Source organism: Amborella trichopoda, chromosome 5 (assembly GCF_054954075.1).
Source record: "Amborella trichopoda isolate Santa Cruz 75 chromosome 5, AtrichopodaSantaCruz75HAP2 v2.0, whole genome shotgun sequence".
Lineage (NCBI taxonomy): Eukaryota > Viridiplantae > Streptophyta > Magnoliopsida > Amborellales > Amborellaceae > Amborella > Amborella trichopoda.
In genome coordinates, this window is record NC_142340.1 from 44896622 (window position 1) to 44912055 (window position 15434).

The window sequence follows — 15434 nt, forward strand, 5'->3', positions numbered from 1 at the left end:
CCCATGTTTCAAATTTTAAGAAATAAATGCTACAAATTATTTGATATTTGACTATATTGGGCAATTTTTATTGCAAACCACCCATTTCAGTCATATATCTTTCACCTCTTTTTTTTTCTTTCCATGACAGTGCAGATTGGGTAGATTTATAAGCACTTGAAACTTGAAAACGGATGGTACATATAATTTGTTACAAGATACACTATTTTTAATACTTGAAATTCTCTTTTTTCTTTGTATCCATACATCTCCAAGCTCTAAAAAATCAAGTTAGAGTATACCTTCAAATAGCGTCGAGAAATGTAGTTTCAATATTGGAAATCTTTGTGATAGCTTTAAAATATATTTCTATCTTTATTTACAAGGTTTAAAGCTTCAAAAATAGTGTAGATCGATATATCTATGAAAATCTTGAAAATTGACGGTCCAAAAATGCATTACAAAATACACTATTTCCCGAACTTGAAATCTATTTTTGTCTCATGCACATGCATCTTGCAGTCGAGATGATCAATTTGAGGATTTTTGGGCTTCAAAACAACATCTTCTAGTGAAAGTTTTGAGGTAGGCTCAAATTTAATGGTTTAGAGCCTCAACGCTATATATATATATATATATATATATATATATATATATATATATAGAAAAATCTTGTCAACGCCTATAGGTGAAAATAAACAGTGATTTCGTCTGCCCTCATTACCATCCAAACTTTATCGCACGGTCACAGTTGTCTGGTAGTGTTTCAATTTTCATTTTGTTTCTACAAATCCAAATTATTTGAAATTTGGAGCGTGTGTACATCTTAGTGAGGTGCACCCAATAAAATATGTAAAAAATAATTCGTAAATATAAATTGACCAAAATATCCTAAAACTTTTATAGAGATATTTTGGTCAATTTATTTTTACGAATTATTTTTTTCATATTTTTGTTAGGTGCGTCTCGCTAAGATGTACACACGCTCCAAATTTAATATTATTCCATTTAGTAAAAATAAAATAAAAGTTAAAAAACTACTGGATAACCGTGACTGTGCGATGAAGTTTGGATGGTGATGAGAGTAAGCAAAATCACTGTCCATTTTCGCCTATAGGCTTTTAGTAGTATCTTCATATATATATAGGGAAAAAATATGATTAGCACACTAATTCATATGAACATATGAGCCCAACGGCTCAGATTGAATCTAGGCCGATCTAATGATCACATATGTCCGGTAGTACTTAAATTTTATTTTATTTTCTAAAGATCTAAATCACTTGAAATTTTAGATGTGTGGTCTTCTCATCAAGACGCACCTAATAAAAATATATAAAAAAATTATTCATAAAAATGACCAAAATACCCCCCAAAATATTTTCAGGGGTATTTGAATCAATTTATTTCATATAAAATATTTTATTAATATTTTTTAAAGATTCGCCTATTTTTTATAAACACACGTGTAAATTTTCAAGTGATTTGGATTTATAGAAAAAAAACTAAAATTTAAATACTACCGGACATCCGTGATCGTCAGATCAGTCCAGATTTAATCTGGGACATTGGGCTCATATGTTCATATGAGCTAGTGGGCTAATCCCATATTTTTCCCTATAAAATATATATATATATATATATATATGAAACGTTTATATAGTGTCGAGGCTCTAAACAATTAAATTAAAGACTACCTCAAAAATTTCACTAGAAAATGTTGTTTTGATGCCCAAATATCCTCAAATTGATCATCTCAACATCAATATGCATGGACATGAGAAAAAAATGGATTTCAAGTTTTGGAAATAGTATATTTTGTAATGTATTTTTGAACCGTCAATTTTCAAGTTTTCAAAGATCTGCTCGATCTGCACTATTTTTGAAGCTTTAAACTTTATATTAAAATATATTTTAAGACTATCACAAAGATTTCCAATATTGAAACCACATTTCTAGATACTATTTGAAGGTAGGTTCTAATTTGATTGTTTAGAGTCAAGGCTCAATACAAACCACATTATATATACAAACCACATTATATATATATATATATATATATATATATATATATATATATATGAAAAATGATCTTGTGAGCCAGTGGGCTCACAAAAAAAAATGAGCCCAATGGCTCAGATTGAATATGGGCCGATTTGACGATCACAGATATCCGATAATGTTTAAATTTTACTTTTTTTTACAAATCCAAATCACTTAAAATTTTAGACGTATGTTCTTAAAAAATAGGCGAGTTTATGAAAAAATATCAAAAAAATATTTTACATGAGATAAATTGACCAAAATACCCTCAAAATGTTTCGGGGGTATTTTAGTCAATTGTTTTTTTTGTGAATTATTTTTTTTTATATTTTTATTCGGTGCACGTTAATGAGAAGAACACACTTCTAAAATTTCAAGTTATTTGAATTTGTAAAAAAAAAAAATTAAAATTCAAATACTACTGGACATCCGTAATCGTCAGATTGGCTCAGATTCATTCTGGACCGATTGGCTCATTTATTCTTGAAAACCTACTTACTCACATTATCATTTTCCTCTATATATATATATATATATTGAATTATGTGATTGGAGTGATGAACTTAATTGTTTGCATTTTTCAAATATTCATTCATTTTTTAAGTAGGAAAATCATTACTTTGGTCTTGGTATGTCTGCCACATGACCTGGCAGTCTTTAGACTCCTCCTTGGTCCTCAATTGTCCTCTGGTCTTTTCAATGTCCCCCCATGTAACTCCTTAGTACAAAATGTGTTCATACTTTGGTCTTTCAATGTTCCCCTTCTCTCTCTCTTTCCAGATTTGAGGGTTCTCTCTCTCTCCCACACTGTAGATGTACGGCCCAAAGGATAATACATTCCGACGCAAAGAGTTGTGTTACTTCCTTGCCTCTACGTCCTTTATTGTCACATAGGACAGCGGAATTGACGACAACAGTGATTGGAAAATTTCCCATCTGTCTCGTAAGTCGGACTTAGATCGGAACATTTCAATTCCGATAACTCCAAAGTAACCTCGATTCGACAATCTTTAACTGCTTTTTGTTTCTTTATGCAAAATTGCAAATACAATATGATCTGATAAGGGAATCACCTGAGCAGGTGAATCGGAGTCGGAGCCCAATTTTGATTTTTGAAACAAAATTTTTAGAGAAATATGATTATTATTTTTTTACTGTGTGATAATGTTGTAACCCTTATTGACTTCAGTCACTGTCGATAAATATTGGTCCATAATAAGTGAGTTGATAATAATGCCACGGCAACAATTATAACAACCATTAAAACATAATCGATCATTGGCTGTTATAATTAAATAGTGCCCCTCTTAATACCTTGGGTCATAAAGAAAAGGTATAGAACACAAATACTTATGTTGGAGTGTTTGTTTGTTTTATCATAAAGACACATAACCATGAATTACAATAGTTGATATTTTAGATATAGTTGTATACATGTGTGAAATGTTAAATAGTTGACATCTAATATGTGTTAAGGAAAAGATTGTCCTTTATTGTCTTTCAATACATTATATAGGATATTTGTTTATAGCATTGTATAGAGTATTTATTTTATTCTTTACCCTCAAAATGTGTTAGTAGTTCGTGGCTTTGAATGAACGAATGAGGGTTCACTTTCTCTCTCTAGGGTTTTAGAAATTTTACATAATGTCAGAGCATTTCATCTTCTTACTCTAAACAAAGATTTAATCTGTAAGTGCTTCCTCTCTCTCTACATTGTTCTTTCAATCGATTCTACATTGTTCTCTCTTTGTATTTCTTTCAATCGATTCCACATTGTTCTTTCTCCAACCTCTATGCAATCCTCTCCAACCTCTCTGTATTTCTCTCTCTAGTTGTCTTCGAAGTCACATCTTGGTGTGTTAAGGTAGCCTTTGCTTCTTCTTCTCTCTAGCATTTTGCTTCTCTAGCATTCTCTGTTTTTTAGTGGCCCAATTTCGATGGTCTCTGCTCCTTCATATGTTTCTATAGCATTCTCTGAACTCTCTCTCTCGCGTTCTCTCTCTAGCTTTCTCCACAATCCTCTCTCTGTATTCATTTTCTCTCTCTAAGCTCCTCAACTCTGACTCTTTTGCAGTGGCAGCCACCCTTGCACTCGCACTTGCTCTCGCTTGTTCCTCTGCTTCGTGGGCTCTCTTGCTCATCTCAAAGTATTGGTCTAGAGAGAGAGTCACCCCATTTTGTGAGCTCCCATCCCGAGCTTCAATAGCTGCAAGGGCTAGCCTCTCTGAGGCCTTTGAAGCCGCAATCTCTATGATCGTTGTTATTGTAAAGTTAAATCAAATAGATAAGCTAACATCCATGTTTATTTGGAGGGTTTCAGTTCGATTTTTTATTTGGTGAATCGCTTCTTGGTGTGGCCATAGAGAATTCTACGTTGTGGCCGTAGAGACTTGGAATTTTTAGGGTGTTTTTATGGTTTGTGGAGCTGTTTAGCTTCACTGATTGAGGGTTTCAAGAGGGGTTTTTCTTTTCTCTCTATGCTTTTTGTGGTTTGTGTTTTTTTTTTTTTTAAATTATAACCTCCTTTAGCTTCCCATCCTTAATATCTATTAAACTCAGTAGAAACATCTATCTCAAATGGAAGGCCCAAGTTTTCAATTGTATTGAAGGCTTGAATTTTGAAAGTCATCTTGATGGATCTAGCCGGCCACAAAATGACACTATTTTTGAGGCATCAAAAGAAAATCAAGGTACCCAGCCTGAACTGTCGAAGGACCCCAAATTTATGGAATGGTGAATAAAAGATAAAATACTATGGAGTTGGTTACTTTCTACTCTCTCCGATGACTTGCTCACAGGTAATGCACCTGAAACCCACTCAAGAAGTGTGGGAGACGCTCTACAACACATATCAAAGGGAAACATTTGCCAATGTTTTCTAATTTAAAACAGAATTGATCAATTTACAAAAAAGGTCTCAATCAGTTACTGAATACCTGAACAAATTCAAAACTATATATGCCCACCTTGCAGCAATTGGCAGTCCAGTAAGTGATCAAGATATGGTCCTCTATACCCTCAAAGGTCTTAGTCCAGAGTTTAAGTCTTTTGAGATCTCCTTGATGACCAAACCACTATTTCCGTCTTTATCAGAACTTCAATCATCTCTTCTCCCATTTGAAGCTCGGTTTGTATCTTCATCAGCTATTAAAAGTCATCATCAAGCGTTGGTGAACACATCATCAGGGCAAAGAGGTGGATTTGTTTGAAGACGTGGTCGTTATGGAGGTAAAGGTCGCAACTCAAATCAGCAAGGCATTCTTAGAGCCAACCCACCTTTCCATCAACCTCTTCAATCAAGAATGGGCATGATACCTCGCGTAACTTGCCAGTATTATGGGTGACATTGACATATTGCTAAAAACTGTTGGGACATCAAAAATGCTTCATCGTCCGACAATGTGCTAGTACATGATTTCAACAATCTATCAACCACTACCCCAATTGATCGTTCTTGTGTTATGGATTCCGGAGCAACTGCTCATATGACTGACGACATCTCTCAACTTAGATGTATGATTCCTTACCATGGTTCTTATATGGTATTCACTAGAGATGGTATTGCCTTACTTATAAGCAATATTGGAACTATGAGTATTTCCACTACCTTCGGTTCCTTAAATATTCCTAATGTTTTACTTGTTCCCAAACTATAGAAACAACTCATATCTGTATCTCAATTTGCTAAAGATTTTAAGTGTTGCTTTGAGTTTACCTCTCATGATTGTGTTGTGAAGGATCTACAAAGTGGGAAGGTGATTGCTGAGGGGGTGCTGAGAGAAGGTTTGTATGTGCTTCAAAATGATCAACTCTACGGTCTTGCTACAATAATCTCCAAAGCTAGAAGAGGAGCTACTATGTGGCATGAGCGTCTGGGTCAATCTTCTTGGAATAGAGTTAGCTCTGCCTAATTTTGTTGATGATTTATCTCCTAGTTCACTGTGTTGTTCTTATCAGTTAGGAAAACATTCTGAGTCTACACTTGACACTTCTAGTAGAAAGTCTAATGCTCATCCTGACTTAATTCGCAGTGATGTTTAGGGTCCAGCTCTAGTTACTTCCTTATGAGGCTCTAAATTTTATGTTATTTATGTGGATGATTGTACTCTATTTACTTGGATATATTTTTTGAAGCAAAAATCTGATGTGTTTAATTGTTTTATTAAATTTCACACTTATATTGAGCGTCAATTTGCTCGTAAACTCAAGGCTTTTAGATCTGATGGTGGAGGTGAATTACCTCTCATGTTTTTAAAGAATATTTGAATTGGCAGAGAATTCATCATCAATATTCATGTCCATATACTCCAGCACAAAATGGTGTTACTGAGTGCAAGCATCGTCACATTGTTGAGAGTAATCTTTCCATGATGTGCACGAGTGGTCTACCTCATTTCCTTTGGCCAGAAGCTATTTCTACTGCTATATATCTCATTAACCGATTACTAAGATCTATATTGGACTTTATATCTCCCTTCCAAAAGTTCTTTTGTAGTAAGCCAGATTACTCTTTTCTCCAGATATTTGGTTATGTATGCTTCCCACACATTTATTCCTCTCAAAAACATAAATTTTCTCCTAAAGCTTATGAGTGTAGGTTTATTGGATACATCTCTAAACATAAAGGTTACAAATGTTATGACAAAGTGTCACTACGCTTTTTTATTGCACGACATGTAACATTTGATGAAACTAAGTCTTATTTTAAGAACCAGTGTTCCCAAACTAACAAAAATAATAGCATGTCAAATAATGTATCTGTACCTATTTCAATGTCTTCTCAATTACATGAAAAAATACACTCACTAGCTCCTATCTCCTCTAAAGTTATAGATGAACCATCTCAGCAGCATCACCCTCATCAGTCATCGCCTCACTTTAACAAGTATGATCAACAACCTATTTCCTCTGCAGATGTTTCGGCACCTTCCTACTTTGAACTTAGATGCATCCACCATACCGCAACATGATTTATCTGAAGAACCCTTAACAGTTTCACCTATACCACCACATCGTTTCTCTTGCTTCACACAACCTCCTAGACATTTGTCAGACAATCAGATTTACTTTGCCACCGTTTCTTTTCCTGACACCATCTCTAAGACCTCAAGAATAAAATATCCCATTGAAAGTTATACCTTTATTTATGCAATGCATACAGTACGTTAGTTCATGCAGGCTCCTCGACAACCTCATTGGGAAGTCACAAAAAGGATTTTGAGGTATTTAAAGGGTTCTATACATGATGACTTATTCTATATTTCATTCAGTTCACCTGACCTCAAAGCATACTCTGATGCTGATTGGGCTGGGTGCCCTAATGATCGTACTAGGTCCATTACATGATTTTGTATCTTCTTAGGAAAGAGTTCGATTTCCTGGAGTAGCAAAAAGCAAGCCTCAGTATCTAAATCCAGCACAGAATCATAATATAAAGCAATGAGTATTGTCACGACAGAAATTACTTGGCCACGTATTGCTCTTTAAGGAAATTGGTATTTCCACAATTAAGCCAATCATTCTAGCTTGCGATAATCAAAGTGTCATGCACCTAGCCACCAATCCTATCTTTCATGCTCGAACTAAATACACAAAAGTTGATTATCACTTCATTAGAAAAAAGGTTGTATCAGGGGCTATTTCCATTACCTTTGTTCCTTCATCCCATCAGCTAGCAGACATGTTATCTAAAGCACTAACTAGACCAAGACACCATGAGTCCACAGACAAGCTCTCGATGCACAAGACACATGCTTGGCTTAAGGGGGGATGTTAACAAAGAAATTGTCATTTACTGTTTTTCATAGCATTGTATAGGGTACTTGTTCATAACATTGTATAGGGTATTTGTTTTATTCCTTATACTCAAAATGTGTAAGTGGTTCATGGCTTTGAATGAAGGAAGGAGGGTTCACTTTCTCTCTCTAGGGTTTTAGAAATTTTACAATATGCATTTTGATAAATAAGCCCTCTATTTTGATAATTAGGGGTTATTTTGATAATTACTATGATCTCACTAATATGCATTAGAATAGTCAGGTCTGGAATGAGTCGAACTAGCCCAAAACCCAAACCAACCATGATCTAATTATGTGCATGTGTGTGATCCCCTTTTTTGGGATTTATTACTTTTTCAAAAATATTATCAGAACGTAACTCCAAGTTCTGGCCTACGTTTTTCTTTTTTATTTTCTCAGTTTTGGTTGGAACTCCAAGTTCCAACATGAACACTTCGAAGTAAAAAGACTAGACAAATAGATACCAAAAACTAATATGTTTGACAATCAAATAAATTCAAGAAATCAGTGTTTAAACGTTACTAAAAGTAAAAAGCAAATTGTTTCATGCGGCAGGGGTCATATTTCTACATTTGCGGTCCTCGAAGTATAAAGCATCCAACTTAAAGATGGATTGAAATAGGTGGTCCATCTAAAAACAATTGAAACTAATGGTTCAAATGTTTTCAGAATAGAATTATTATTTTTATTTTAAAAATTTATTTATTTTTTCATATTCATGATCTCCATGTTAGAGATTACATGTCCTTAAAAATTAGGTCCAAAAATCTGTTTCAAAAATAGAATTTTCAAATGTGACTCATTTCTACATGGACTCATAGAAACTGTGTCCAAAGTAAAATTACTTGATGTGTCAGAAGTCAGAACAACACTATTAAGTTAAGAAGAGTAACAGCCGGAAAAGTTTATGGTGGGTCGGTCAATTGGTATGTTTGGTCTAGTTTTCAAGGATTTGGGCTTGAAATATATCTCGAAGCACTGCAAATCCATTTATGCCACAGATCTATGAATTTGGAGCTTTAAAGCCAATTCATAACTGAGGATCTTTAAGAAAACAAAATAAAAGGTCAAAAAAAAAATTGTACATTTAAAGCTCTTTCTTTGTTTTTTTTTACGAGATTCAAAATCATGGTGGCCAAAATGAGAGACTCATAAAATTTTTGAATTCATTAGATGCATTTTGAAAGGGTGGGTTCACTCGAATATGTGCATCGCCCAAACCTTACCCATACTAGAAATGTTTTACTTCAAAATTTTGAAAATATGGTGAAGTGACATTTACATCTTTTTTGTGAATATTAGAAAGTCCGCTCACATTTTAATCAAGGGATTGTGTACGATGAGACCATGTATCTTTGATACAATGAGGTCACAATTACCCCTAGTTGTTAGATGTCAAATTTGATGATTTAGGGTACGTAACGAAATTTGAGAATTTTTTTTTTTTGAAGTTTGAATAGAGTCAATGACACTCTTACAACTACCCAATTTAAAATTGGACTTGGTTTCTATGAATCTATCGACTCACATGTAAAAATGCAGGCCCCTAAATAATTTATTTTTGAAATATAATTTGATCCTAATTTTTAGGGAATATATAATAATTAACATGGAGATTATTAATCTACAAAAATTAAATAAATTTTTAAAAATAGAAATGATATTTTTTAGAGAAAATATTTGAACCGTTGATTTTACTTTTTTTTTAGAGAATTATTGTGATCTCCTTGTACCAAAAGTAAATGGTCTCTTTGTATACTTTTCTTTTAATCAAAACATAGTTTTCAATACGCGTCCAACCGGTTGACCACTGACTGGTGCATTGTTGGTTTGGTCCAAAATGAAAATCGGGTTTGGTAAAAACCAGTCAAAATTAATATTTCACTGGTTTGGACTAGTCCTTGTTGGAATTAGGTTGGGTGAAATGGGGGCAAAATATGGTACGATTTGCAAAATTAGATCTCGAACTCTTGTCGTTTTCGGGTACGCAAGAGCGTTATCTCAAGACGATATTTGCCCCTTTTCGATATAGTATTTGACATGCATAAGAAGGGCACTTCATCCTCGAGATACATGAAAACAAAGAAGTCTATTACAATGTTTCTAAGCTCTATGCACCCGAGCTTGGAACTCACACATGAGACACTAGAATCTTGATAGTTTAGAGAAAGAAAGAGATCAAATGAGTAGAGAGAGAGAGTTTAGTCTACTAGTTTACTTGCTGGAATTATATAGAATGATCTATTGGGATAGGCTAAAAAATTGTTCTAAGTGTCCAACTCGTATGGGTGAGAGGGTCGTTATTATAGAGCACTAAGAGGGTACCGATTTAGTAATGTGGTGGTTACATGGACTATCTAACAGCTACATGTTACATGTACCCCAATAGCTACAAGTTACATGCACTTGATGACTGCTGTTACAAGCCTCTATCTCATCAACGGCTAGACGACCGTTGAATGTTCCACATGCATCAACGACTAGATGGCCATTGGATTCCCTTACGAAGGCCTCCATCTTGGAAGTTCCACACGCATCAACGGCTAGATGACTGTTGGATTCCCTTACAAACTGGGCTCACAAAAAGATGATGAGCCATGAGCCCAACCCGCACACATGCACAGGCGAGGGGCGCTCATACGAGCGAAGTGCAAAGTGTGCCATCAAGCGCCCTTGCGCCCATGCCCATGCCCTCGCCCTCGCACATGCACATGTACGTCGCATGCTTCACGTGCTCTGCATATGTACCTTCTCTCTCCTTTATACATATATTATATTGTATGAGAATACGTGCTTTTAAATACAGCGCAACAAACTCTTTCATCTTCAATGTAGGACTCAAACCCACTTCTTTCTCTCTCTACGAAGGCATTTTAAGAAAGTACAGTAAAACCAAAGATGTTATTTTAAAATACTCTTAAGAATTTTTCAAGCAAAAAATACTAACAATTTTCTCCGCTATTTCAAAATAACAAAACAAAATATAGGAAACACATTATTTGTATACCATGAAAATATCTTTTGATTTTAACTTTTACTTAGAGTGTACACTACAAAGTCCATCAAGTACCGTGGTAGCGTATAACTTTGAATCAGGTTGCTTATCTATGAGACCGATAGTATAATTCACAAACAATATTCAAATCTAGTGCCTTTTTAACTGCCAGCACGTTTTGGGCCTAGTGCTTATATTCCAATTTCATAAGTTCTCTAGAGACGAGTCCATCTCATAGGAATTACTTCCACATTTATATATGTGTGTCTATTAAGAGTGATCTTGTATATAAAACACTTCGACTTATGTATATTAGACTATAGACAACATTAAGAGCTTAGCTCATCCTATTAACATACATGTCATCACTCGATTTATCCACCGAATGGATTTTCTATGAATGAGTGTTTTTCATATTTTGTCATCTAGTGACCAAACTAACAATACATATAGTTTGTTTTTACCACGTTGAACTTAGAATTTTGAGATTACAAATGACTAAGTTAGTTTCCCACTTACTCAATGGACTCTAGCCTCATTTGTTTTGACATCTTACTAATGTCATCATTTACAAGGCCTTTAGTCAAAGGATTAGCCAAATTTTCCTTTGATCTTACATATTCTACACTAATCACTCCATTCTCAATTAACATTTTAATAGAGTCATGCCTTCTCGCAATATATGTAGATTTTCCACTATATATATAATTACAAGCTCTTACAATAATAGCTTGATTACCACAATATATTGTTGTTACATGTATTGGTTTTGGCCATATGGGAATGTTACATACCAAATTCTTTAGCCATTCGACTTCTTTGCCGACAGAGTCTAAAGCAATAATTTCAAACTCCATAACAGAGCGTGAAATACACGTTTGTTTATTTGACGTTTATGATATCGCATCACCCACTAATGTAAATATTCTATTTAGATGTTAATAGTGAATCTTGAATTTCATTATTCTAATTAGCATCACTATACCCTTCCAACACTTCGAGATAAACCACATATTTTATGTCATAATTGGTAGTTCTTTTCAAGTATCTTAATACTCGAGATATAACATATCAGTACACTTTACTTGGATAACTTGTATATCTATTAAGTTTGTCAACCGCGTATGTAATGTCAGGCCAAACTACCAATTACCCTAGCATATTCAAGTTGAGATATACATCTCCTATTATTTTTCTTTAACTTAACATGAGGATTTATAGGGGTAGAGACTGACTTACGATCAATATACTCAAATTTATTAAGCATTTTCTCAATGTTGTAAGATTGAGTCAAGATTAATATTTTTTCTTTTCTCAATATTTTGATACCAAGTATCACATCTGCCTCTCCTAAGTCATTCATATCAAAGTTAGATGTGAGGAACTTTTTAGTTTCCTCCACAATTTCTAAATTAGAGCTAAAGATAAGTACGTCATTTACATATGAACAAATTATGACACATAAAGAATTCATTTTCTCATTTATCAGTCTCATTTCTTTTAAAACCATTTAACATCAACACAATGTCAAAATTTTGATGCCATTGTTTAGGTGCTTGTTTTAGTCCATAAAGATATTTAACTAGTTTATAAATTTTATTCTCATGACCTGACATTACAAACCCTTCGGGTTGTTCCATATATATTTCTACATCTAAGTGTCCACTTAAGAAAACAATTTTTACATCCATTTGATAAATACTAGATGATTAGTAAAGGCTATTGCTCAGAGCAATCTAATAGTAGCAATTCTTGCCATAGGTGCATATGTGTCAAAATAATCAATGTTTTTTTTTGTTGAAAACCTTTAGCAGCTATTCTTGCTTTATATTTATTAATAGAACTATAAGAATTCATACTTTTTAAAAAATCCATTTACAACCAATGGGTTTAGAAGTTGGTGGAAGATCTACTAATTTTCAAGTTTTACTAGCTATTATGGAATCCATTTCATTATTTATAGCTTTCCTCCAAAAAATTACATCTATTATGGAATCCATTTCATTATTTATAGCTTTCCTCCAAAAAATTACATCTTGAGATGACAAAGCTTCATCTAGAGATGTGGAATCTTCCTCCACATTTGAGACTATAGGTAAGGAATTCAAAATTTTATTTTGATTAGCCTCAACAAGATAAATATAAAAAATAGTTCCAAAGTTATAAGATGGATCACTTCTAATTCTTTTACTTCTTCTTGGTTCTATTATTTCATCATTATTATTTTCTACCTGTTCTTCATCAACATATTTCATCATTTTCATGATTTTCATTTTGCATGCTACTTGATTCATTCACTTCACTTTTACAAGTGAGATTTTCAAAAAATCCAACGTCTCTAGATTCTAAAATTGTATTAGAATTTAGATAAAAAAATCTATAAGCTTTACTATTATGAAAATATCTCACAAAAACAAATTTAGATGTTCTAGGACCCAATTTATTTTTTTTAGGATATGGAAGTCTAACAAGTGCAATACAACCCTACACTTTGAAAATATTCAAAGAAAGTTTTTTTATCAAAGCAAAGCTCATAAGTGGTCTTATCATTCTCTTTATATGGAATTCTATTCAAAATAAAACATGCACTTAAAAAAGCTTCACCCTACAAATTCAATGGCAATGAAGAAGAAATAAACATTGCATTTACCATTTCAATTTAAGTTGTACATTTTGTTGAGGGGTATATGGAACAGTTACTTGATGAATAATACCATTATTTTTACAAAATTCATTAAAGTCATTTGACAAATGTTTTCCTCCTCTATCACTTTTAATAATTTTGATTTTCTTACTAAGTTGATTTTCAACTTCAGCATTGAAAACTTTAAATTTTTCAAAAGCCTCATCTTTATGTCTAAACAAATAAACATAAGAAAATCTAGAAAATCATCAATAAAGGTAATAAAATATCTATTACCACTTCTAGTTAGAGCATTATTTAAATCACATATATCACTATGTATAAGTCTTAACAATTCACTATTTATTTCAACTAAAGGAAATGGTTTTCTAGTAATTTAACTTGTACACATACATCACCTAAAAAGTTTGTCCAAAAAAAACGAGACAAGGAAAGGGAAAGAAAACTTTTTAAACATGTGGTACATACCTCTATCTAATCTCTCCCAAAAAAATTATATTTCTTATAGTTTTTATTTCCTAATTTTTATAGAGGAGAAAAGAGAATCGATTATCTCTCTTATAAAGCTGGTAGATTTGGAGAAAAAGAAAAAAGAAGAAGAAGCTAGATATCATTATCTGAAATATCTTTTCTTTGCCTATCAATAAAATTTATTGCTATATTTTAAAATTCTCCTCCAAAAATCACTACCATGTATCCTTCACTTTCTCTTATCTACTCTTGTATCCTATGTATCTCTTTATCTTTCTTTTGAAGATTCTCAGTCTATCTCTCTCTCAAAATGGATATCTCTTCCCCCTCTCTCTCCCCAAATGACGGGGATATACAAATAAAGTTTTTATCCTACAATCTTTATAGCATTAAAATTCTTTTAACATGCATTCATCCCTTAACTTTGGTTTAATAATACAGTATAGGTATCACCAGGAAAATATTAAGCCACCGCTTTCATTATGTTTTCGACATAACAAGCTCAATGTTAATAGATATCATTTATTTTTCAAAATTTACCTGAGTAGCCGCTATATTTTAAGATTTTATTTTTTCTATTTAAAACTTTAAATATCAACCATCAGGCCAAATAGAGTAGTGCAATCAATACTAGGCCATCTGACTTGTTGCCACCTTTAATTTTATCATAAGGGCTATCTATTTGAAACATTTATCCTAGTATTTTACATAGGAAAAATTATCAAAATACCCGAACTAAGATCAACTATTTAACATTGTAACCATATTGTTTGATTAAATTTTAAAATACCCACAAAAGACCAATGATCATGGGTTCAAATAGTGTCAAAACCATAAACTGCAAAATAATGCATCTCTTGTGGGTATTTTGAAAATCGCCCTTTGTGAGCATGAGTTCACACTATATGATCGAAAAATAATCGTGGATGGACGATGATGGACAGAGTGATACCCACCGTCTGATCATAACATACATCACTCTCTCCATTGCCATTTGTCCTTAGATTGGACGGTAGCTATCCTACTGTAGCTTTTCCATGGTCCATGCAATTAATGAGTTGCGAGTACAAATTAACAATGGATGTGGTTTGCATGAGGTTGCAACTTTAAACCATCGGATTAAGGCCCACCTCCAAATTTTATCATAACATATAAATTTGGTATAAAAAATTATTATGATTATCTAAAAATCTATTTTCATCTTTAATTATAAAATTTTAAACAAAAAAATTAGTTCAGATCAAATAGATCTATAAACATATGAAAATCGTGAAATAGACGGTCTAGATAATGTGTTGCAAGATGCATTCTTTTTAGGACTCGAAATCTTCTTCTTTTTTACATATTCATAAATCGAGATGATCAATTAAGAGGTTTTTCAACATTAAAACAACTTTTACTAATGGATTTTTAAGGTACAACTTTAATTCTACATTTTAAACTTGCATCCGTATATAAACTTTTCCCATTGATATCGGCCCACACATGGGAAAGGTTTGCA

The 15434-nt window shown here is 33.1% G+C and overlaps 1 long non-coding RNA gene across 1 annotated transcript; it reads left to right on the forward strand.

The window, feature by feature from the left end:
* The first annotated feature begins 3589 nt into the window (after positions 1-3589).
* On the forward strand, positions 3590-6165 carry LOC148782145 (uncharacterized). The gene is made up of 3 exons (XR_016056437.1): positions 3590-3714; positions 4100-5538; positions 5763-6165. It is a non-coding gene; the product is annotated as an uncharacterized LOC148782145 (long non-coding RNA).
* The last annotated feature ends 9269 nt before the right edge of the window (positions 6166-15434 follow it).